The sequence below is a fragment of the Melospiza melodia genome, chromosome 4 (genome assembly GCF_035770615.1).
Source record: "Melospiza melodia melodia isolate bMelMel2 chromosome 4, bMelMel2.pri, whole genome shotgun sequence".
Classification (NCBI taxonomy): domain Eukaryota; kingdom Metazoa; phylum Chordata; class Aves; order Passeriformes; family Passerellidae; genus Melospiza; species Melospiza melodia.
This window is the reverse complement of record NC_086197.1, coordinates 62,564,747-62,590,488: the sequence shown is the minus strand read 5'-3', so window position 1 is coordinate 62,590,488 and position 25,742 is coordinate 62,564,747. Positions and strand designations below refer to the sequence as shown.

The 25,742-nt window shown below is 35.0% G+C and overlaps 1 protein-coding gene across 1 annotated transcript in view; it reads right to left on the bottom strand.

Moving 5' to 3' along the window:
- The window catches only part of MGAT4C (MGAT4 family member C), a 326,605-nt gene extending 320,050 nt beyond the window's left edge, over positions 1 to 6,555 (bottom strand). Inside the window, 1 exon segment of the mRNA XM_063154937.1 lies at positions 6,263 to 6,555. The gene's annotated coding sequence lies outside the window, so the exon portion shown is untranslated.
- Positions 6,556 to 25,742: the final 19,187 nt, after the last annotated feature.

Below are 25,742 nucleotides of genomic sequence, written 5' to 3'. Positions count from 1 at the left end.
GCTCTAGGTGATTTCAACCGGCCTGTCTGGCTGCCAATCTGCTTTTCCCCAGAGAGGAACACACCAGAGAAATAAGTTCTTTTCTGAAAGTGAGTTTTTCCTCATTTCTCCTCCCCTGACACTTTTTGACAGGAGGTAGGGCGTAGCAGCATGTGGCTACAAAGATGAGATCGTGTCCAGGGAGGCCACAGCCAATGGCAGGAGAAACAGATGAGACAAGTTTCTTCGTTGTTTAGCACAGGAGTCCATTTCATTGTAGGGGAGACATGCAAAGAGTGAAAGGCACTTTTAAGGTGAGGTTAAATGTCATGGCTGTTGTAATTTAACAGTTTACTGCTGCAAAAAAATAGGGAATTCCTCCTTCCACCTAATTACTCTGACAGCCTCAGTCTCCCTGGTATTTTGATGCTGTGATTCAGGTCTCAGATTCATCAGATCCTTATGATTCACATTACTAAACTATTGAAAAACTATTCAATTTTTTTCCACAAAGCTAGTTTTTTTATCAGACTTATTCTTGCTGGCTGGAGGGCAGAGCTTCAAGTCAAAGCCATTCCAGAAGAGGAAAGGCCTAGCATGATATTTCTTTTGGTGTTGGCAAGATGCTGAAGTGGCTGCTGTTGCATCATACTGAAGCACAAACTCATAATAGTACAATAAGCAATAGTAAAGCATACCATATGATGATTAACATAGATTTTACCATAGGAGGGTGGGAATCAACTGCTGAGTGTGAAAGGCCATTTATGGGAGTAATATTTCAGTAATTTAAAAGTGCTAAAACTCATCCCTAAATTCCAGAGACTGTGTTGCATTATTCACAACAGTTTATTAATGTCCTTGAGAATACAGAAGACAGAAAACAGAACAAAATATTTTTCCTAGTGTCTTAAAATATTTTGTGAATCTGTTTTTTCTTATTGTTGTTTGGTTGTTTTTTGGGTTTTTTTTTGTTTTTTTTTATTTTATTTTATCTATTCTCTATTCTTTATGATTTTGCAAGAAGAGAATAGATGAAATATGAACGTCTTTCATTCCTACACTGTATATGAGCAAACAGGTAGGGAAAGCCTATTGGTCCCTCTATTTCTTCAAAAATAGTAGTCATAAAAAGTAAAACCTCTTAAATTTGACTTTCTCTAACTTTTTCCATATAATATCAGAAAAGTTCAACCTGAAAAATGAAAGTTGATGAAATAGGATTAGAGGAAATACTGGAGAAAGGAGGTAAATCTTCACTAAAGATAGTTAGCAACTCCTCCTTTTTTAATACTGTAATTTCATTTCACAGAGACAACTTCTATCCTTCCATGTAATGTTTGACACATTTAAAAACACAAATTAGAAATGCTTTTTGTTTAACACAAAAATTTTCATGCTTACCAATCTTTTTTAAAGTTAATTGCTGCTCCAAAATAGTCAAAGAATATTAAAAGTGTTTCAATATAAATTTTTGTGATGACAACACACCTCAGAAGTGTCCTTCAAACTATCCGTATGAAATACACAGTTCACTCACTTCAAATAATGAAAGTTTTGGGCATCAAAGACAATAAGAAGTAATCAAGGAACTCTTCACAGTTTTTTGAAATATAATTTTTCATGTGCCTTAACTTCTGATTAAGTATTTTTCAAAATTTGAGAAGCTATGGACTCTTGAAAAGTTTTGCCAGTCTTCAGCAGCAGCTGGAAAAGCAAAGCATAAGCAGTTTTATGTTCAAACAAATCATGTACCTTTCAAAGCCTTACTAACAGACACAATTTAAGATAGAAACTTCATGCTGATGAATGTTAAGGGTCAACTGGAATACTTAAACATAGGGAATCTGATTTCACTGTCATTTGTTCCATTGCCTTCAATGTAGTGACTTCCAGAAGTGTAAGAAAGAGGAAAACAGGATATTAAAAGACAATCAGAACAAGATCTATCACTATAACCTCTTCAGTAATGTTATTTATCTCTCTATATCATATAGTAATTGTAATGACAGAATTAAGTTAGAAAAGCAATATTGAATTCCCCCTGAACAAACCAAATTTTAATTGCACCTGAAAATACATACTGCAGAAAATTCTGCATATTTATTGACAAGAAGAAGATATTTTAGCCCAGGATATTTTAGAATAACTTCTATGCTCAGCAATACATAAAAGAAAGCACAAGTGCAAGAAAAGATTAAAGATATTCTTACTTTTTTAGTCATATTTACTTTCTACTGCATAGCAAGGTGGAACAAGATTCAAATTTACAGTAAAAAGTTTATTTTAAATTACCTTTGAAACATATACTTATAGGTTTTCTTGCTCCAAAATTTGGGTTTTCCAGAAATGTAATAGGGGTAGCTATTACAGATTTTGAAATGTGTTTCATAGCATTTCATTGGTGCAGAGTGGGTGGGGCACACAAACAGAAAACCCCAAATCTTTGCAAGTGTTTCAAAACAAAATGCTTTACTTAAAATATGTTAAACTAAGGTAATGATAGAACAAGAGAATTAGTGTACACTTTAAAATTAACTTCAAAATGCATAATCTGAAAGATATTACCTGCAAATCAAAATTAATTCATTTAATCACAAACTTTTCAATATTTTTGTGAGGCGTGTGCCTTTCAACAGGAATACCAGCTGCTTTACACTTTGTCTATTAGGACAATATAAGTCATTAAAATTGTGTTATTATTTGATCTGAATTCTCTCAAGAGATAGAAACAAAGTAAATAAGGAGAAGTGAATTCTGGTGCCTATTTATATTTTTTTTTAATTTATTAGGATATGAACATATATATCTACTCAGTCAAATATTAATGTTTACTAAAATTTCATATATTTTGCATAACTAAAATAATGGACTAAAAGATACAACACAAAATTTGTGTGAGGCCTTGGACTTGTCCATCTAGCTAGGCAAGGTAACCCACAATTTAAGGAGCTGGATCACACTTTGAGAGCATGCTGAAGCATTTCAATCAAAATAAGACAACTTGTCAAATGTGAACTAGCTTTGTATCTTATTTCCACGACAGTTTCTTGAATTTCTTTACAATAATCAAACATGATTTTCAGGGAAAACCATCTTTTCACTCTTGTTCACTCAAAATTATGAAATTATGTGTGTGAAAACACAGATTTTCTGTAGGTCATTAGGCTACTTAAATCTTAGCAGAATTAACATATAATTGAACATGTCCTCTAGTTAATGGTCTGTGTAAATGATACATATGAAACAAAATAATTGATTTAATTAATACTTGAACAGCAGCAAATCAGTCCTGAAACCTAGAAAGACTTACAAAGGGAAGAAATAAATCAGGTCATAGGACATCCTAATCTTGGAAATACCCAGGTTTTGCCTGAGAACATTCATTTTGTCATTATCCATGCCCCTAGGTCTTCTTCTAAGCACTTTTCCCACAAGATACCTGCTAGAGTTCAAAGAACAGATGATTTTAAAGAGCCATGAATTACTTTTTTCCAAAACATGTTCATAGAAATATTATTTTATCCATTGCACAGAATTATGTGTTATCACAAACATAGTGCCAAATCTAGAATAAGTAAGAAGGAAGAAGAATGACACAAATAAGAAGCTGCCTTTTTTGTATCAATTCAGGGTAATATCTTTACCTTCTAGAGGCTCACTCTGGGAGAAGAACAAATTCTTAACTCAGATGTTAAATAAACACGAGAGAAAACCAGAAGCATTGCATAAAACAGTCAAAATTTTTCCTTTTGTTTTTATGATTTGTGTGGAACACAGCAAAACAGGGAGTAGAACCTATGGTATCAAGGAATGAATAGAGTCAACATATAAGCTGACTTCAGCCAAATTTGGCACAGGGGATAACCAGTGGCTAAGGACTGCTGAAGAATGTAAATAAAATAGGTTTATTTGTTACATTGCTGTAAATTCTTATGCATAGCTTTTTTTCTTTTTTTTATGAACTTCATGTAGGAAAGAAGTAAGAACAGTAAAGGTGGAACAGGAATACCAGTGGAATCAGGAGGGGCAGAAGACTACAGACTATAAATTTAACACCATAACAAACAATTTGTGCTTCAGCTTTCTTCCCAGACTTTTTTCATCCATTTATGCTATTCCACATATTTCATCCATTTATGCTATTTTGTAATACAGTTCTTTACAAAAATAGTCTAAAAGTACATCAGAAGGCAGTAGAAATATCCACCTGAGATCACCATAATATGTGGGTATATCAGAACTCTCTATCAGGAGAATGGGGGAGAACTATTACTGCACATCATGATAGAAAAAAGGAAAATAAAATGCAAAGGTAAAAATTAAAAATAAAGCTATTAATCTTCATTTATTTTCTATTCTTTAATATCACCCTCCTATGTAAATCTTGTTTTAGTGTGTTTCATCTTGCTTTAGAGAAAAGATCAAGATACTTTTGTGTTGCTCTTGGTTACTCCCCAATCACATATATCAGAAATAATTATATTTAAAAAGCTAGTTGTTAAAGTAGCTAAACATTTAAACATATAATTGAACCCAAAGAAGACAAAATGGAATGTGATCTGGAGAAGCTAGTTTTTCATATGAACAATATATAATAAGAAAAACCTGTATTACCCTCTAGATTGTGACATACATAAGTGATTGCACAAAATGCTAAAATATCCATGGATATCCAGAAGCATGTTATGATGCCTCTGTATGTTTAAGTGAAAAGTTTGAGAGACAGGGGAAAAGACAGCTATTGCACACATTTTCTATAAAAAATATCTTGCTGATGGTAGGACCCTCTAGGGAAAGCTTAATGGAAGCGTCTTTGCCTGAGTCTTTCTGAGGTCCATAGGAAAGGAAGTGCTTTAAGAGAGTTCATTGGAAATGCAATGGAATCAATCTCTCCACTTTTTTCTTCAGCCTTTCCAAGGCACTAGGAGAAAGGAACTTTGAGGTGTTACATACAGAAGCAACATGTACCACTGTAATTTTTATCAATGCCTTGAACATAATATATTCCCTAAACAGAGGAAGATAAACATACTGAAAATGATCTTGTCACACATTTACTTCTTTTAACCAATATGGGCTTTTAATACCCCCTTCATACCCCAGCTTTGTATTTATCTCTATCTTATTGCTTTCTGTCAGCAGCATGTTCAAAAATATGACAAACATCTGTCTTGTGACTAAAAATCCAGTTCAGCATGTCCACTGCACTATCAAGTACACCACAGACAAGCTCATACATCATTTACTCTTGGTAGCATGACAGCAGCCCAGCCAGTGCACTGGACAAGGAGCTACAGATAAGCATTTTTATTTTCTCAGGGCTTAACTCCTGCTTAGCCCTGCACCTGCCAATTTGTGCTTAAGTCTCAGAGTTTGCACTCAGGTAGAGTGCCAACTTGGAGATGAAACAAGGCCAGGACTTTAACTTAAACGTGGCAGTGCTTTTTCCATCTCTGCAGCAACTCCCGCGCTTGGAAGAGTTCAAAAATGTCTGGCTGCTTCTGCAATTTAGAGATCTTTCATTTTTAGGTCAGGCTGCCTCACAAGCTACAGACATGCAGTAAGCAATTCAGATTAAGAGGAACAGGCTGTAATTCATGTAAACACAGAAGTTTAAAAGGCAAGAAATTCTTTACAGATTTTATTTTTAAATCTCCAGTTATGGTATATAATCCTTATGCTCTTCTAAGAAGCTCCTGGAGTGTGGCAGTACAGATGCAACAACAGACTTCTGTCACATATCTGTCAGAGATTTTCAGAATGAAATCTTGTAACTCCCCATGTGAAAGGTTGGAACATTGTAGTAAACAAGCAAATATCTAACTACAGAATTAATCTGCAGTACTTTAAGGGTAGTTCTGCATATATCCAGGTTGGAAAATATTTTGCAAAATAATACTCATTTATAACAAATTTAAAATCAGACATATGATTTTGCTATTTTTTATTCATTGTTTCAGAAAACAACATTCTCTGGACAATCAGCATAAACTTGTGGCAATATTATATGCAGCACAATGGATTTTTGCTTTTTTGTTTAAAGGCTAGGGATTGGTTTTGCTCGGGGGGATTGCTGACAAAGCACTTGGCAGCAGGTACGACACATCTACACTAAGTAGATCAGAGTATTTTACCTGCAAACATGCTGCAATAAAGTGCCATCATTCAATCAATACAGACTACTTAGTTAACATTTTTCTTAATGTATCTGGATTACCAGTTCATTAGATCATTACCTGATAAATAGTGTGGGTAATGAATCGAGAGAGTAACTACATACCTTCAGGAAGAACCTGCCCGATAACAATAATCCATTAGGAAAACTGGCAGTATCCTCTGATCTATTGCCCGCAAAGCTATGACTTGATGGAGAGTTTCATTCCCTCTGCTCAGCACTCCAGAAGAAAATCAGCACAATTTAAATATTTCTCAGGATGTGACAGCTCTCTAGATCCCTGGCTGCTTTCCTTTCCCAGGGGTTGACAATCTGGTGTTCCAGTGTGCATAGAGCAGTGAAGATGAATTGAAAAAGCTTGAGATAAATTAGGGATGGCTAAGTTAAAATTGTCTCTGCTCCCGAGTCTCTCATCTGCAGTCTGCAAGCCTATTTTGCTGTGAAAAAGCTAGATGGCAGGCTGCCTCAGTGAGTCCTTCTTAAGCGACAGGGAGCATTTTCAATGAAGAAAAATTCTCCCATTATCTAAGCTAATGTGACTGCAGCTAAATCTAGTCCTAAAAGTGTCTACTAGCATGAAATTCATTCTCACTGCTGCTTCCTTTCAAGCCACAGGTTAAAAAAGAGAAAGGAAGAGAAAAAAAAACCAAACAAAAAATCCCCACAATAAACCATAAAAGCACCACCTTAGATTTTTCTATATGAAAAAAAAAAAACCCTCAAACTTTTAAAAGTTGATAAATGGCAACACATTTCATAACTATGCCCAAAAATCTAAGTGTTGGGAATTATCACCATTTCCAAAAGTTTATCTGTTTGCACTCAGTTAATTTTTCCACTATCCTTTCTATTTTGTTTTTAATAGATATCATGTTGTTGCAATTGTCTTAATTTTCAATGTTCTAAGACAGGAAAGAGCATTATTTTCCCCTTTTGGGCAAAAAATGAAGGGACAGCTAAAATTCTGAACAATCACCATGTTTAGCCTTAGTAGTTAATCCTAGATAATCCTCCAAAAAAAAAAAAAGTGATTGATATTTTGCCATGCATCTAAAAAACATTGTGTAGCATTTTTTTAATTATGAGCCACTTCTCACCCTATTTCATAAAAAGAGATAGAATTTAAGTTTTCTGAATATCACTTTAGTGCCAAAGCTATTTGATAAAGTAATTAATATCTGCTGTTATGTAAAAAGTTTTTACATTAAAAACACTAGGGCAGGGGTTTTTCATTGAACATATCAAATGAAGATTTTTATCCTCTAAAACACTGGATGCAATTAATAAAAAAAGATTTAATTTCAAAGAGTCATGCTCCCTAGTAAGCAGAAATTTCTGCAAATCCTCTCTGTAGTTTCAACTGATCCAGTTTGCTGAAGTCCTAGATAACTGCCAGGAATGACTTTCTCAGACTTGATTTCTCAATATCATGGAAATTCAAGCCCCCACCCTGAGCTGTAAATAAACAGAGATGCAGCTGAATACATATGAATATAACCTTAGTGTCAGAGCATTTTGAGAATGATAAATAAATATATTGCCAAGAAAAAGATATAAACCCTGCTTTCATCAAACAGGCATGAAGAGACTCTTAAATCCATAGGACATGACTGCAGAGGCCTCACTTTTTCCCCATGCCCTGGGGTAAAACACTCACTCACATTAACAGAACTCTACCAGGTGAAGTGAAAAGGCATGATCAGCATTTACAAATTTCCTTAGGGCTTAAGTTACTAAAGCCACAGCCCCACAGAACCTCTGTGTTTTACACTGAAGGCATTATGCCCAGCCTATTTTTTTTTTTTTTGAACAGAAGCTCCTTTGGCCTGTGTCCTAATAATCACCCCTTGAAGCACATGCAAGCACTTGACCAGATCCAATTGTTCAGTAATACAGTGCACCTAAATATACTCCAAAGTAACATATAATCCAAAGGGATTAAGAACTTCCCCATGCTGCCTTGCTCTAAGATTATTTAGGGCGTTGTAACACTCACACTTCTAAGTGACAGTGGCTGTGTTACGGTTCCTGTCATTAATATTTGTATATTTTCCACATAAACAGATAATAATACCACAAGTCACAGAATCATAGAATGGATTTGGTTGGAAGAGACCTTCAAGATCATCTAGAACAAACCCCTCAGCTCTAGCTGGCCCTGTTTGAGCAGGGAATTTTGTCTACATGACCTCCAGAAATCCCTTCCACCCTCAACAATTCTGCAATTTTCACTGTTGTTTAGGAACCACCAAAATCCTCAGTTCACAGTTCCAGTGATGTTCTGTTTAAATGTTTCCTAATTTTGTTAGCCTTTATTTTTCAAAACATCTTCCCTTAATTATTTTAGATTGTTAGATTCCTCTTTTCTCCTGCTCATACAATTACAGCATCTGCTGCTGAAACTAATAAAACTGCTGAGACCTCATTGTGCAGCAGCCCAGCCCTAAATTTCCCAATTTCTCATCACAATAAATAAAAAGCTGAAAGCCACCTTAAAGACAGCACTGGTTTGTGTGCTATTTATTAATTTTAGAATGAGAATCACTCATGTCTCCCTGATCTCAGCATCAACTGCTTCAGCCAGAGCCATCAGTGCCAATCTGCTGCGTTTCTTGGAGCCTCAGCAACTTGGGTCAAACAGCAATACCAGTGTCTCAAGTTTCTATTCATAAAAATCTACTATCTTGAACAAATTAAAAATATATAATAATTGTAATTCACTATTTCTAGTGGTATTGTTATTTTAGAAGGTATGATTCATTCATATTCACTGGTTTGAATAATTAACATTGGCATGTCAGCTTCTAGGAGGTTTCTGATTAATTTTGGGGGGTGACATGGAAGGAAATAGAAAAACAATTTAGCAGCAAAACATAGTAATCCAAAACACCTCAGTAAAATTCTGACCTTTGACTACATATTCTTCTCAGCTTCCTTTTTTTTTTAGCATCAGATGAAGAAAGGGAGAATGTAACAATTGGTTTTTTCCAGGAAAAAAAGGTTTAATAATCCTTGAAGATGTTTAGGGATTTGGTCCAGACACCCAGCAAAGCATACTCACCTGGTTTGCAGAGTATTGGAACAAGACATAGATCCACAAGAATTTCTCAGACATTTCCAGGACAAAAATTTTATAGGGCTTGGTTTATTATTTGGTTTATTATTTTGGCTTGGTTTAGTTTTGGTGGGGTTTATTTCTGTTTGCTCATTTGTTGTTTGGGTTTTTTTCCTTTCCAAATTATCTACTGGAAGCTATCTAGTTTAATATGTTTTTGGAATCAATCAGAGGGACCCAGATGGAACCAGAGGTGACACTGTTGGCTTAGCATGCTAGATATTTTTGGTGTCCTGTAATCCAGTTATGAAAACTTGTTTCAATACCTCAAAAGACAGCAACATCCCAATGAGCAGTGGGTGAAAAAGGTGATAGTGGAGTGGTACATATTGCAACACTGTGACATGTTCACACAGAACCACAGAAATTCTAGGTTGGAAGAGACCTTTAAGATCATCGAGTCCAACCCATGTTCTAACACCTCAACTAGATCATGGCACCAAGTGCCACATCCAGCCTTTTTTTAAACACATCGAGGGATGGTGACTCCACCACCTCCCTGGGCAGATGATTCCAGTATTTGACCACTCTTTCTGTAAAATACTTCCTCCTTAATTCTAGCCTGTATCTCCCTTGGTGCAGCCTGAGACTGTGTCCTCTTGCCTGGGTAACAGAAGTTGTAATTGCTATAAGAGTACTTTGACCTGGGTGCCTCAAAACTTTAGGAAAGTTGATTTCTATAAAGCACATTTATACATTGTGTCTATTTAATTTTTAAACATATATAGTAGCATGACTTCCACAGTTACAAGGCTGATTTCTATAGAATATTAAAACCTCTTCTATATAATAGAACACACTAGAAATATATATATTTGGCTAAATCTTCAGAATGAATAGTCTGCAACTGGTGATTCTTACTAAGTAAAAGGAACTCAATTTACTTAAATAAATGTTTGTATTACCTATTTCTCTGTCATTCTTCACTGCAGACAAAATATTGGATGATAAATTTAGAATATATTCTCCTTGCTTTACCCTGCCTGTCTTGAATTAGATTTTCATAGCAGAGAAAAACTTCTAATGGGGAACTCCAGTGGGATTAGAGATATGCAATTCAAAGATGAAAACTTCAGTGACAGAAAGTGAGACTTTGTTGCTACTGTATATTGAATTTTGCATACATATGTAATAACTGAAAAAACTGCAATGTGGATGCATATAAGCAGTTAACCTTTTGAAGCTCTCTCTTTCATTATTGTTAAATGAACCCTGGCTTAGTTTCAGATGTGTCATATGTTTCTTCACTGTTTGTTCTTGGAATACCTGTGGTCAGTGTTTGCATGTTTTTGGGCCATAGCTTGCTGCTATTTTTTCTCTTTTAGATTAATAGAGGAATATGCCTGGATGAAAATAAATCACACTTAAAAATATTTTCCCTAATCTTAAGAGTTAATAGTTGAAAGTGTTGGATTCTATTATGAGTGCACCTTAATGCCCTTCTCTCAGTGGTTTTCATACAGTAACCACTTATTATAGGGGAAATGACATTCCAGATAGAAGTATGTAAATTTGAAGAGAAAATTGACACCTAGATGTGCTATTTGGGTTCCACTTGCCAAATTCTGTGGGAGAATTTACTCAAGCTTCTCTTCAAAGTTGTCTTCCATGTGGTTCCCAGAAGAAATTAATTTCCCTTAGTGAGGGAAAGAAGGATGAAAATAGATGACCTTAACATGCTGACATTTATTCTCCTTTTTGATTACTGTAAACTTCCTTTTTTCTTTCCTTCCTCGTTGTGCATTTTAAAGACAATAGAAGGAAAATAAATAATGACATGCAGAAACATGTACTGTTAAACAATAAGGGGACATATGTGTTTCTAAAATTTCAACATTCGATGACAGATTCTTCAAATTTCCTGGAATCACTCTTTTAGCTAAATATTTGCTCCCTTCAGCCCTTATTTGCATTATAGTGAATGGGGTCTTACTTTGAATTCATACATCAACTTTCATCTCAAAAACTCAGGGCAAGTTTATTAGTTCTCTCTTGAAACCCACAGAACTTGTGTTAATGCTGCTCAAAGTCTCAGCAACTCTGTGTGAACAGATACCAAAAGATAAAGGTACTAGAGAAAAATAAAACAAAACAAAAGCCCTCTTACATAATTCCAGACAAATGGGGGAGGGCATTTAGACACTACTATAATATAATTAAACAGTTAACAACAAAAATAATGTCTTAAAAAATAAGATGGGAAAAACCCCATAATATAAACACCATGTACCCTGCGGGAGTACAGTGCAGAATTCAGAGCACGTTCAAGCATGTCCAAACCTTTTAGTTTGTTCAGAAAGCTTTTTCCTTAGCTCTGGGGTACTGTTGAGTGGTTTTACAGTGATAAAGCTAGATAAACCTTCCCTGAACATCCTGATTACCAATTAATAAATAAATATTAAAAATATATAATGATAATAAAGGTTAAAAGGACCGTAGATTGCTACTTGTTTTATTGAAACGGAATAATTGTTTTTAGTCTTGAGATTACTTATGAAAAAGGTAATATTTTTGCTCCTTATGTGTAAGGAGTAAAAACAAGATGTAAGGAGTGAAAACAAGGCGTAAGGAGTAAAACCCCCTAATTTTACCTTGTTTTATCATTTCATATTCATAATCACAAGCAGATTGTTTAAGGATAATGTAGGGAAAATAATGGGAGAGTTCACATCTTTTTTCCAGTACTTTCATCAAAACAGAAGAATGAAAAAAGATTATATATTATACATAAAAATAGATTATTTCAGGCTTTTACTCAAAACTTCAAGGCATTATTCTTCATGTTTTGTTTTATATGTAGAACATAGATATGAATCCTAAAAACTAAGAAAAAGTAAAGTCTATCTTGATTAAAACCTCTCATTTTGAATTTATAGCAAATTTGTAGAAAATAGCAATCCTTTGACATAAGAAACCCTCTTGCTCTAATGAAAATATTGGACAGGTGATGAGATATCCCTGGATGTATCCATTGCTGAGAACTGCCTAATAATTCTTTCATGGACAAGAATTCAGGATATAAAACTTAATTTCTAATATAAATTATCTCCTGCTATACACATTTTTCAGTAGATTACATTATAAAAAGGAAATTGAATGAAGGTGGCTGTATTTCAAAAGAAATCTTTCCAAATAAACCATGTCTGCTATTATTGAACACAGTTCTCCATGTTCTGTGTACCTGGATTTAAATCTGAAACATGTTTCAGATACTTGCATTTCAAATGCAAAGTGCCAGGCAGAGTTTAAACAGAACACATGTGAATTCTCAATAGACCTATAATTTAAGACAAATCAGAATAAATGAAAAAAAAAAAAATCAAAACAAGCTTCATTTCAGTTTCTTTGTCTTTGTCTTCATTAGAAAAACACCTTTATAGAGTCACAAAAGCACAGCTTTCTATGCACTTGTCATGCCAAAAAGAAATTATAATTTGTTCCAGTAATGGATATGAAGGTGCCTTAGTAAATCTTATTTAATGCACTAATGCATTCTCGTATTGGAGAGCTCTACGAGCACAACCAACTCTGCACAAAATTCCAGTAATAGATATGCTCCAAGCATGAAGAATACATGCACGTTTGGAAAATGAAATAAATTTTGAATGCAATGAATTTTTTTAATCAAATGAAAAAAAAAAATTAAAAAACCAAAACGTCAAATAACTCTTTTAAATGACCCTATAGATAAGAGTAATCAACTATAGAATATATGTAAATGGTATGTTGCACAAAAATTTCAGACCAAAGATATCTATAAAAAGACCCAAAAGCAAAAAACCCTCAAGAAAGCAAAGTCATTGAAATTGACTATATGGGTCCCAATTCTCGCTTTTCAAAATTTGCACTAAAATAAAATTTTTGGTTACTAGGAGATCAATTTAGGCTTCAAAGAAGGTTCAAACTTCTCTTGTACAAAATGGAGGTTTTAGTCTGAAATCTGATAAATGTGATTTGTAAAATTGTCTCTATGTTGGAATAGCAGCCAGCTGGAACTCAGACTTTGACCCCTGGACTGTGCTTTTTTTAGTACAATGGCACAGAGTTTTTGATAAGGGAATACCAAACTCACCGAAAAAAAACAAACAAAATAAAAGTTTTCCTTAAAATGAGTTTGTCTGTTTCAAGATATTTCTGAAAAAATGGAATCCCATTGCATGTGATTCAACATGACGCATGCAGCGGGCAGCATAAATTTTTTCTTTGAAAGAAATTAAATGTAATCTGATTCCTTTTTCTTTCCCCTAAGAATTGTAACATGCAATGAGACCTAACATGTGCCTCAGAAAAACTGGGAAGACCTAAAGTAAATCTTAGGGATTTATGTCTTGTTGCCAATTCATAGCAAAGTCCTTTCTTGTGGTGACAGGCTATGTCTTTGAAATGAATGAGGTGGTCAAATCCTTCAATGCTTGCCTAAAGTATTTAGGACTTCTATCAGTAAGAATTTAGGCAGGCCTGTTGTACATATTTATGCAGGAAATTAGTTTGATCAGTCCAGTTGTATTTTATGGATTTTATGTATTTTATGTATTTATGTATTTTATGTATTTATGGATTTTAGAAAGCAGCAAATTAATTACTTACGGGTCAGTCTCCCTCTGAGACTGGCACGTCTCTTCTTAAGCAGCTGCTAAGGCTTCCTTTACTCATCCTGATGGCTGATGCTGTGCCTACTGTTGCACTCACATCCTTTTCATTTTGATGCATTGTTTTGCATAAAAAGCAGACCTCTCACCAACACAGTACCACCAAAAAGTCTCCCAGATGTCTAATTCAGGCATGTTTTAATTGTTCTGCTGTAATATGTCATCATCTGAAAAGGGCAGTAGTTGACACCTCAGTCTCAAAAAGCCTCCTGTATACTGAACTGCAGGTTTGATGGACTGGTTACTGTTTTGTGGACACTGATGCACTCTCCAAAGAATTTAGAGAGTGCACTTAAAATAATTTACAAACATATCTTTATCTCACTATAAAAAGAGTTCATTGGTCAGAAGTTCCCTCCTTCTTTGGGAGGTAAAATAGAAAATTTCTACATAAACATTGTTCTTCAACCTTCATTATAATGAATTCTCCCACAAATGTCAGAGCTTTATTATATAACTTTTTCCCCTGTACCAAGTACATTTTTATGTACCAATTTCAGCCTTAATGGAACTCTCTTTGAGAAATTTGGGGGTACATGAGAAGAGAATAACCACAAAATATATACATACTCCAATGAAACATGAAAATGTATTCATTTAAATCCAGCATAGAGCAGAGCTTATTTTACTCTCACAGTGCCTTTTCTACTGTGAAATAAATTACTGTGGCAGTTTCCTTCTCAGTGGTGAAAACAATATTGGTTCTTTGCATACGTAAAAAGGAACTAATTCCTCACGCAAAGATTTTGTTTGTACTTGCACAGATTTTTTAAAATACTTCCCCACCATAACTACTCCACAGGCCTTATTGGTCACTGCCCCGCCCTTCCCCACCCTACAGGTTCATTACTGGGCTATTTTTAGAATCATGGTCTTGAGATTTTTTTAGAAAATAGCTTCTTATAAACAAATTGTTTCTTAAGCAAGCAGCTGTACATCGTGTGGCAGCAACTTCTCTTTAGAAGCATTTTCATGCTTGGTGTTTTCTGTGGGGCACACAGATCACAGATGATGAGAGCAGGACAAAGGTCATCTTGGTAGATATACTACCTTTCAAGGGCTTTTTTCAAAGCCCAGGGTGTGGATTCTGAAGCAGTGCCAGAGACTATGGTCTCTTACAAACTCCAGCACACAGCATTCTCAGACCCCATCATCCAAAGGTCCAGACAAGTCGCAGGCTTAGCAGGGTGCTCACTTTCACATTTCCCAAAGTACCTCTCCTCTGGGGTCCAACTTCCAGCCAAACAGCTTTTGCCTTTCTGAATCAAACACAACGCTAACATCCATCAACAGCGTAGAAAGCAAAACTGAATAAAGGTTCTTTGTATGTTTCGTTTTTTCCCTTCAGCACCCATCTTCTGTGTCCTGGAGGCTGCTGCTTTATTTAGCACTAAGCTAGTAGCAACAACATTACAGGTAAATCTATTCTTTCATGTCTGATTTCTCTTTCTTTTTTTCTTTCTGGCACCTCCCTTTTCCCTGTCTTGCTCCTCTGGACAATTTCTAGTGTAATTTGGAATGCCTGCACAGAATGCATAAATGAAAACAACTAATATTAAGCAACCTTATCTGAAGACATCCAACCATTTCCTTTGAAAGAAAAAAGAAATTATCCTTCTTTTTCAGCTCTGGAGTACCTTCTTATCAGGATTATTAAAAAAAAAAAAGAAGCAAAAAACCAAAACAACCCCAATAGGGCCTAAGCTTTTAATGCTACATTTGTTATGATAGTCTATTTTAAATATTTAAGAGCAAATGTACTGTATTTACCATAAATTCAATGAAGTTACATGTGTGATTGTATTCATTTTATTAGCTTTCATTATTCTGAAACCTTTCATGCAGTACATTTTCATACAATAAGACACAGCAAGTTATATTCTTGATGCATTTAATAGCTTAGATTATTACGATTTCAAAGAAACTTCCCCCCTCCCCCATTTAGTTACAGTTAATGCAGCATGCTTTGTGTGGGAGATCTTCTTTTCTCACCTGAGTGCTAATGTATCTGATAAATCAAATGTCATTAAAGCTGCTAATCATGTTCCAGCCCACATGATATTTCTTAACCAAATCTATTCACTTAATGACACATTCCAGATAATATCAGGAGATTATGTCCCCAAAATAAATATAAATGTAAAAAATTTAAACCAAACACTTTTTTAGGTAGATGTAAACACGTCTAAGTGTTCTTGAATGCTTTGCAATTGAATTCTTTGGGCAGTAAAGGACTAAAATATGTATATGACATTGAATAATCTATTATTTTTTTTACTTACATGCAAATGTATCTAACTGGATCATATGTAATCTCAAACAAAAAGAATTCTACTGATTTCCCCATTCCACATTCTTGCTTAAAAATATCTGCATATTCAGATTTTTTAAACTAGATAATATTAATTTGAAAATGTTTCTTGTTGCTCACATACTTTTCAGCAGAAGGAAATCTGTGCAGTGGTACCTTGGAGTTGACATCTAAATCAGATAAAGTGCATTGAGATTGAAATGGAAAATACAGTACTCCATGTAATTAACCATTTTTGGGTGGTTCGTTTCAACATGAAACACAGTAGACAACAGAATTTACACCAATGACCAATGAGATTTCTTTAGTTCTTCCTTTTTGCTTTACTAAAATTTACTCCTACTCATTTACTCAGGAAAAATTTCTAGGGGTAAGAATGGAGCATATATTTTTGGCTGTAATTTATGCCACAAAATATTTGACATTCCATTACCAACATATACATATAAGTCATTAAATTTAGAAATGCGTCTTTTGAAGAAAAAAATATGAAATAAATTTTCAGCTGGTACTGAATTTAATTTTTTTTTTTACTATGACTCAGAAGATTACTATTACAATGTATTTCAGCTGTGATGTACACTGTACTGAATTTGATTAACAGCAATTAGAAATATTTGCCGTAGATTATAGTCAGTATATGGCTTTCAGTATAATAAAAAAAAAGAAGGACATTGTTTTATGAAAGTAGTTTAGTTAGGTATGTACTATTGAAAAATATTCAAAAAACATATTGCAAGTTTGGAACACTCCATTTCCCTTGTATTGCACATCACAGAAATTATATCAGTTTATTATCTAAACTTAGAATTTGTTATGCTGGGAGTACCTCATTTAAAAGTATAAAATAATTCTAAAATAAGAAAATAGTTACCTGACTGATCAATGTCAGATTCTACTCTTTTTATCTCATCAGGCTTGCCTTGGAGCTGTGCACCAAGGTCAATTTCTGAAAGACTGTATCCTCACCTAATGTATGTATAAGTCCTTTTGAAAATATTTTTAATTAATGCATTTGGAATTACTTTAAGATTATTTTGTCTTGTGCAACATCCAACCAGATCATTGTCTATAGCAAAGCACAGATGTTTATTTAAATTCTTTGTTCCACTATGATGTCAGATGCATTGAGGACATTTTTGACAGCTCCTAAAACTGGTATAAAAATTTTCATTCAAAAACATGTCTTCCAGAATTTCCAGATTCAAAAAGTATTTCACGGCTATCTGACACTTCCAGAAAGAGATCTTGCCTGTGGCTAATTTCTTGGATAGTTAAACATTCCTAATTAATTATCTGCAAAAGAATGTGTACATAGAATGAAAATTAATCATTTAACTTTGTTACTATTTCTGTGCTCTCTGGAAGCCCAAACCCATGAAGGCAGAAGTAGAAAAGAAAGGTTCCATCCACCCACTCAGGTTGCAGATGACACTGGGCATACCATGACCATAAGAACAACTTTGGTACATTTATCATTTGCTGAGATTTCTGAGGCTGACAATTTTTTTCATGTGTAATCTGCTTTGCAAAATTTTTGTAATATTTGACATTTTGATTTAAATCTGTGAACCCACATACACGTTCTTTCCCTCAAACCCACTTCTGAATGTAAAAATAATGGAATTCACAGTAGCAGCAAAAAAAAATACTTCAAGCTGATTCTTTTGTTAAACATAAACCATATTTTTATGAAGCAGTCTTAAGAAAGAGGGGAAGAAAAAGGAGATTCACGCAAAAAGATGCAACTTGATGATCATACAATCATCAAGGGAAGGTTACTCAGTTTGAGGATGATTCCTGATCACAAAAAGTGATGACAAAAAGAGTGAGAAATAGTATGGGTGGGAAGAAGAGAACAGGTGATCCTGAGTAGAGCAGTGAATAGATACACAGCCAGACTTCACAGGAGGTTGGAAAGACTTCTCTTGGACACCCAGAGGTACCTGCATGGAATTTCCTGCAACCACAAAAATCAGTGAAGGTTGCTGTATGACAAGCAAGACTGAAGGAAAAGAGCAGTATTAGAAATGAACAGGCTCAGAAGGACTTATGAGTTACTTGTTACATCTACATCTATTTTAGTAATTCCCCACCTGTGTAGCTCCAACTGAAGTTATCTTTAGTGCCTCAGAAGGTAACAGAAGTAAAACTATTTACACCAGCACTTGTACACATTTCACTTGGGATGTCGCTCATACTTCTGCTTGAAAATGTAAACAATATATATAGCATGGTGAATAAAAACAAGAGATTATTTTAGGACTCAATCATCATGTGGCAACACACACTGTAATGAATTATTTGTTCTCTTTTTTCCATTTTTCCTCTCAACACACATGATCCATTACTCTGACATTTTTATTTCATATTAATTTCCTCTTCTAATTATTTCTCATAGCTTCCACAGCTCTATTATGTCTTCTATAACAAGAAGACTGATGTTAAGTAAAAGTTGGATCCAATTAATCACAAACTGTACACCACAAATTATTTTATACTCACTCTGAGATGGGGAAGATAATGTGCTTCAGGTAGTGTTTGGCAAGACTTTGACATTATAAAATCCTCTATTTACAAGCAGGCTCCCTATTGCTGTCAACAGGAAATTACTGTTGGCAGAGCAATTTTGTTTTAGAAATGTCACCCATAACTATGCACTTTCTATTGGGAGCTGTCCTGGTGTGACTTTATGATGCTGATCTGTGTCCCCATTTGTCTGTTTAGCCTAGAATTAAGTTTTGCAGCTTTAGAACTAGATCTGAGAGTGAAGGGGAGGGAGAAGAGAAGAAGTGGAATGTCTGAGGTAGCTGTATTTAAAAACATATGAGCTTCATCTCTCTCTCTGTGTGTGTTGTCTGCAGCACAGACAGCCCAAGAGCGCTCGCCTTTGCTTTTAGAAAATTTTTTAATCTAGCTGAGGCAGAGAAGTTCCCCAGGTGGTGGCTTTTCTTTTTCTTGGAACTGATTGGCCCTACTCTGGACTTAAAATCCAGAAAAACACCAGCAGCTCACACCTGTGGGTTCACCTGGATGTGGCATTTTCCAGAGGAGGAGGGACTGATAAGAGACTGAGCGAGCTGGGCTACTCCCCATGAAAAGGACTTTCTGAATTTGTCTTTTCTTCAGAACAAATTGAGGTTCCGTTGTTTAATATTACTCTTTTTTAAAATTCTTGTGAGTACTTTGCTTGTTAAATAAACAGTTTTTTCCACTTTTCTGCAAGGAAATATTTTCCTGAACTGGCTGGGGTAGAGGCCGCTTGAATCTGCTTTCTGGAGGGACCCCTTTGGAAGTTTCCTCCCAAATTTGCCCTAAACCAGGAGAGGAGCAAAAGCAAATAAAGGTTTAGCACAAGTTTTGTTGAATTATTCAACAGTTGCTACAAAGCATGTCAGTTAAGCTCAGTGCTCCTTAGTAGCTCTGGTTTATTATTATACTGCTCCATTCTTGCAATATATGCATAAGAAGAAAAAAAATAATAGTAATGAAAGAAAATAACAGCAAGTAACTACTCATTTTTTATTTTCTTTAGCTCCTCTCAGCACTAAACCAAGCTAGACATATACCTGTATGTATATGACAAACCTTGTATTTGTCAAAGCTCTGAAATTATGCCAGGGCATGCATCCACATCTGTATTATACTAAGATACTAAAGGCAGCTGTAAAATGCAAGTTTTTGAAATGCATTTCAAAATAAGATGTTCAGGTGTCATGGAAATTCAAGACTTGGACATGGAAATATTTAGGGTGATGATTAAATTAACATATACAAGGAGCTCTAGGAACATCGCGAAATTATATAAACTGTACATATTTAGTACTATATAATAAATATAAAAAAGCCGATTCAAGTGTAAAGCTGATTCAACATTTTTCCACCTGATTGCAAAAAGATATTATATAATATATATATATATTGTTTCTAGGGGATTGCATATTCCCATGCAGCAGTGATAAAGTGGGAGAAAACCAAGGAGATAGAATGTTCCTGCCCAGTAGTCACTTTATCATATTGCAGTTCCACAATGTTACCTATACAACAGACGTTTCAGCTAGCCATGGTGAAATCGATATCATATATTCTGTTTATTTTCATGAAGTGAGCTACCATTTATCAGAGGCTGGAAGATCAGCTGCTAGAACAGTAAGCACACTTTAAAGGCTTGTATTTGTAAGCTATCACTGGAATTAACCAAGGTTTTGAGGTACTACCTGTTTCTTACAAGGACTTTACACTTTCATTTCCTCCTCCACTAACAATTAAAATTGGCATATGGGGAAGGGAAAGGGAGTAGGGAATAGTTGTGGCATTCAGTGGCTGGCATCTCACATGCCACACTTGATTTTTCATGTAGGCAGGAAAATTTTAATCCTGCCTGGTGCTCTGCAAGGAAAAACTGACCAGAGCTCTGGAGATTTCAGCCAAGGGGAAGGAACATCAGTCTTGGGGGAATACTATTACACTGAATGATGTCTTACACAGAGAAAAACCTGAGAGGAGTAGCCACAAAAGCCCACTTTGAGGGTGCTAAGCTATTTAGGCTATAATATACCACTAAAAATAATTTGTTTGTACTACTAAAACTCTGGGGAAATCTGGCTCAGCAATAGAGCCCAGCTGTTGCTATTCAATATATTTTGATTTTGGACTTCTTGCAGTTCAGATAATGTTGAAGAAATGCAGCTGGGAACTGCTCTGATTAGCAATAATTTGTACCTGGGGGGATGTAAAAGTGAGTTGAGCTGCTACAATTTTTTTCTTTCCATTTATAATATCATTTGTATACTTTCATAAGCAAAAAGCTATTAACACTACTCCCAAACTGGGAAAGTTGGTATGAGAGTTCCTTCCCTGTTCTCCAGCTGGCTGTACAAGATAGCTACATAAAGAACTCGATCTGACACAAGGCGTTCCACCTCTAAATAAACTCCACAGTGAGTCATTTGAAAAGTCACAATGGAATAAACATACGGAGTTTTACATATTTATTTCTAATATCTTGCATTACTGATTTCCCATGTTTTGCTGACACCAACAACTGAGACTAAAATCTCTGTCTAGTAGCATGAAGACATAATGTGGTACTCTACAAGCCAGTATTTTATGTTAATTTCAGTGTTAATATTTCTAAGTATTGCAGACTTTGCCAGCTGGAAGAGCAAGGCCAGAGGAGATATAAAAGAGATATAACTAATTAAGAAGACTATAATTTAGTTAAATTGGTGAGTCAGGAATAAAGGAGTTGTTCATCCAATTCTCCCTCTAGAAGCTTCTACAGGATAGATCTTAGCAAAACTAGAACAGTTATTAAATAACAGTGCCACTTAGGCATAGGACAGATTAATCAACGGACAGATTCAACAAATTTTGTCCTAATTAAAAAAGATCATGCTTCCTTCTACCAACAAAGATTTTCTCAAGCCAGAACTAAAAAAATTATTATTCTACTATGGATTTTCACAGAAGAATATTATAAGAGCCTTGTGCAGTCTTGGAATTACGTAAATTATATGAAGTCACAGAAGTTTAATTAACTGCCATTTTATTAATCAGAATTCATCATCAATATCTGTATCAGACTGACAAAAATCAGAAATACTTCTGGTGAATCTAGACTGTGGACGTGCAAAGAGAAAAGCAAAACAGACACAAACACGTAATATATAAAAGATCCTCAACATTATGCACTAATTTTCACTAATCAATCAATCTGTCCAGACTTCACCCCCAAGGGTCACAGAAGAGAGAGTGAAAACCAGCCAGGTTACCTAAAGGAAGCAAATAGATTCTGCCCACCACAGGCAAAACCCTCTGCATTCAGAAAGACTGAGTGATGGGGTGAACTGGGCACGGAGGACATTGTTATTCTGTGTAGCATTTGTTTTGTAACAGGTGAGGAGTACATTAAAATTGTCTATCTATAGAATTCCTCATGTCATTGTTTGAAGAACTGATGTCCACTTAATGTCCAATTCAGGGGAGACAAACCCTTACAAAAGTAGAGTATTTCTAATGTAAGACCACTCAGCAGAGGATAAAGAATAAACCTCTGAAAGGGGTTTTGTATTTTAGATATTTAGTGACACAAAATAAGTTTATCAAAACTAATTTGAGTTTTTAAGTAAGAACCATAGGGATTTTTCTTGGATTTTTTTGTTTGTTTGCTTTTATTTTGTTTTACTTTTGCTTTTTTCCCCAGTAATATGCTCTCTTTTAAAAATTTAATTCTATAAATTAGTCATTTTGAGAGAAAATAAAGAAAGTAAAACTTGCTTTTCTTTTACATTTAAATAAAATATAAATCATTACTTAAAGATTAATATGTTAAATTTACTAGCCCACATTTTACTTTTTGGATATTTAGAAGGAAAGGAAAGGAAAGGAAAGGAAAGGAAAGGAAAGGAAAGGAAAGGAAAGGAAAGGAAAGGAAAGGAAAGGAAAGGAAAGGAAAGGAAAGGAAAGGAAAGGAAAGGAAAGGAAAGGAAAGGAAAGGAAAGGAAAGGAAAGGAAAGGAAAGGAAAGGAAAGGAAAGGAAAGGAAAGGAAAGGAAAGGAAAGGAAAGGAAAGGGAAAAGGAAAGGCATTATTGAAATAGTTTTCAGTCATGTGAGATGATTAATTTTGTTTTGATTCAGTGGCCTCGATTTTACCGGATAGCAAATTCTTTCCAGACCCATCCTCAAATCCTTTACCTACTTCAGTTTATTTTCTCTGTAAAGACAGCCAGCCTGCCAGCCTGCCAGCCATCAATGGCCTATTAAGGAAATTTTTTAAAAACTCTTTTCTTCAAGGGTGCATTTGTTGTCCCAAAACTTTGAAATTAATCTGGGTAAACTGGCTAAAGTTTAAAGTACAACCTGGCTCAAGATGAAGTTTCTGCAACACCTGCTGCTTCGGCTTCTGTCACCTCTAGTAATACGTGCTCTGCCAACTTTTTCAGGTGTATGGTGTGGTAATCTATTTTTTATGTTTTGCCAACAGATATAATACAGTCTATACAGAATAGCACACTAATGTAAGAGAAATCACAGGCAAAAATAAAAAGCTGTGTCCTTTCTGAGCCCTGAGATACAGGTACAGAATACATATATTATGATCCTCAATAATATCTCAAAAACAGATCTTGCCACTTTTCTGTTGGCACATTTCCTCTGCATGAATTGACATGTAACAACTTGTTTGATTCCTGCTGCTCCCTGCCTTAGTGTAGGAGTCTGACATGCTTTCCAACTACAAGGAATTAGTTTAAAATAATGGTATCAAAACCTAATATTATGTTCAAGTAACATGTTGATGGAGATGTAGTAGTTTAATCTGGGCCTTCTAAGTTATCTGCGTGCAGAGTTTCCATTTTCACTACATCTTCCTGTGGACTGTCATTTGGGGTTTTTTCTCTGGTTGGTTGGTTTGTTTTGTTGTGTTAATTAAAAGCTGCCAAAAAATATAGGGCTGTAAAACACATTGATGTGTCGGTAACATTTTTCCTTTTCAAAATATCTCCTCTGTAGTCCAGAATTTCTATCTCACCAGAATAATCACATCCCTGAAACTTTAAACCTGGCATGTTTTTGTCCTGGTCTCATACTTATTCATCCTGAGTATGACCTACTTTTTTGCACATATGTTAATAACTTTTGAACTAAGATGCAAAAAGCAGTGTATAAGAGATGGAAATGACAGACAACAAAAGAGTAGCATAGCATTTCTCAGATACTTAGGGAAAAATTCGAGAACAGAGCACAGCTGGAGATAAACCCAGCAAGAAATATTAGAGGTAAGAAAAAAAAGGCTCTAGCAGCCAAACTAATTGCAAAAGGGAGTTCAGGGAAAAGGTGGTTTGCTGATGGGTAGGGGAACTAACAAGTGCGAGATGGCATGGGGCAGGCTCAAGAACGCAATGCCTCTATATCTTGATCTTCATAGGCATTGCCTCTTTTCACACCTCTGTGTGTAACAGCTTAGTCTGAGGAGTGAGACAGCTATCATCTGGGAGTAACACCTTAGAAGTACCTAGAGAAACTGGATATATTTAAATTCACCAGCTTGAACAGCAGGAACATTTCATCAACTATTTCAGCGTGAAAGTGCTGAAAGAGTTGGTGGATTGTGATTGTAATGTGCCTGCACGTCTTCAGTGAAAAAGAGTGACAGCTGGAGGAGGGATCCATGATTGGGAAAAAAGCTTCATGTTATTCCCTTCATTAAGACATGCCAGAAGGAGCGCCTCAATAACTGTGGGTTGCACAAGCTCTTCTTTCTCCTTGGAGGAGAGCATGTCACTTTGGAATGCATATCCAGGCGTGTGCAGGAGAGCGAGTAATCAGGAGTACTCAACATAGATTTAACAATGGCAAATTATGTTGGATGAACTGATAGTTTTTTCACCAAGATTGGCTATGTGGATAAAACAGAGAGCTGAAACGTCTATAGTTTGACCTCTCCTGGTCTTCTGTCACTGTATCACAATATTCTCTTTTGTCAGATAAGAAAATATGGCCTTGAAATAATTAGCCTGTTGGAGTGAGTCCAAAGGAGTTAAAAAAAATTAACCTTTCTTAAAGATTTTGTTAAAAATCTTAGTATGAAACATCCAGTATTCTTTTATAGAACAATATTTTTCCGGAAAACTTTTAAAAAAAAATTGATATCTGATATGGGCTTTCATTTTAATCAGTGTTATTTTGCCAACGTGATCATTACATTAGCATTCTTTTTACTTGCAAATTCTAAGGTCATTAATGGCAAAGTATAAGGTCATATTGTATGTCTAGTGGCATAAAGTCACACATTAATCCTCCTAATTAATTTACATACCAATCGAATAAAGGTTTTTGTAGCCCCAGTCTAAACGTTACTGTACAAGTAGTCTTTAAGCTGTGAAATTATACTGCTTCTATTGAAAAGGAACCTAAATAAAGCTGTCAGGAGTACGAGATTATGTGACTTTAATTAGATTGTAATTTGAAAATAAATTTAATTGCAATTAATTTTCATAAAGGTGTAGTTTCTTTTACAAAGTTCCAAAATGTCATCTTCAATAAAGTTCATCTTACAGGTGAAAGAAATTTTCATTACTAGGAAAGAATTCATTACAGATTTGATTAAAAAATCAGAAGTATTCAGATTATATTTTCAGTCCATTTTAAATTCCTTATCTTTTTACAGCATTATTTTTTGAAGAACAGGAATACTGTTAGAAAGATTCTCATTGAGTGCTGATTTGTGCATGTTTCTTATTTCATGCAAAGGGGAAGGAAAAAAGATGCACACTCTTAAAGAAGAGAAGCAGTGAAATAAACCACAAGCACCATTAGCTCAGGGAATGGACACATCTGAAAGAACATGTGGACTAAGTGCTCCAAAAAATGCTCTGGCACTAAGATATTTCTGCTGTTTCTCCTCTGCTTTCCATTGTATTTGGAGAAATAGCATCTTGTGCCATCTTTGTAAACAGGATTGCATTAAAAAAACACCGTGTTTACTTTTGTCTCCTAGTGGAAAAAAT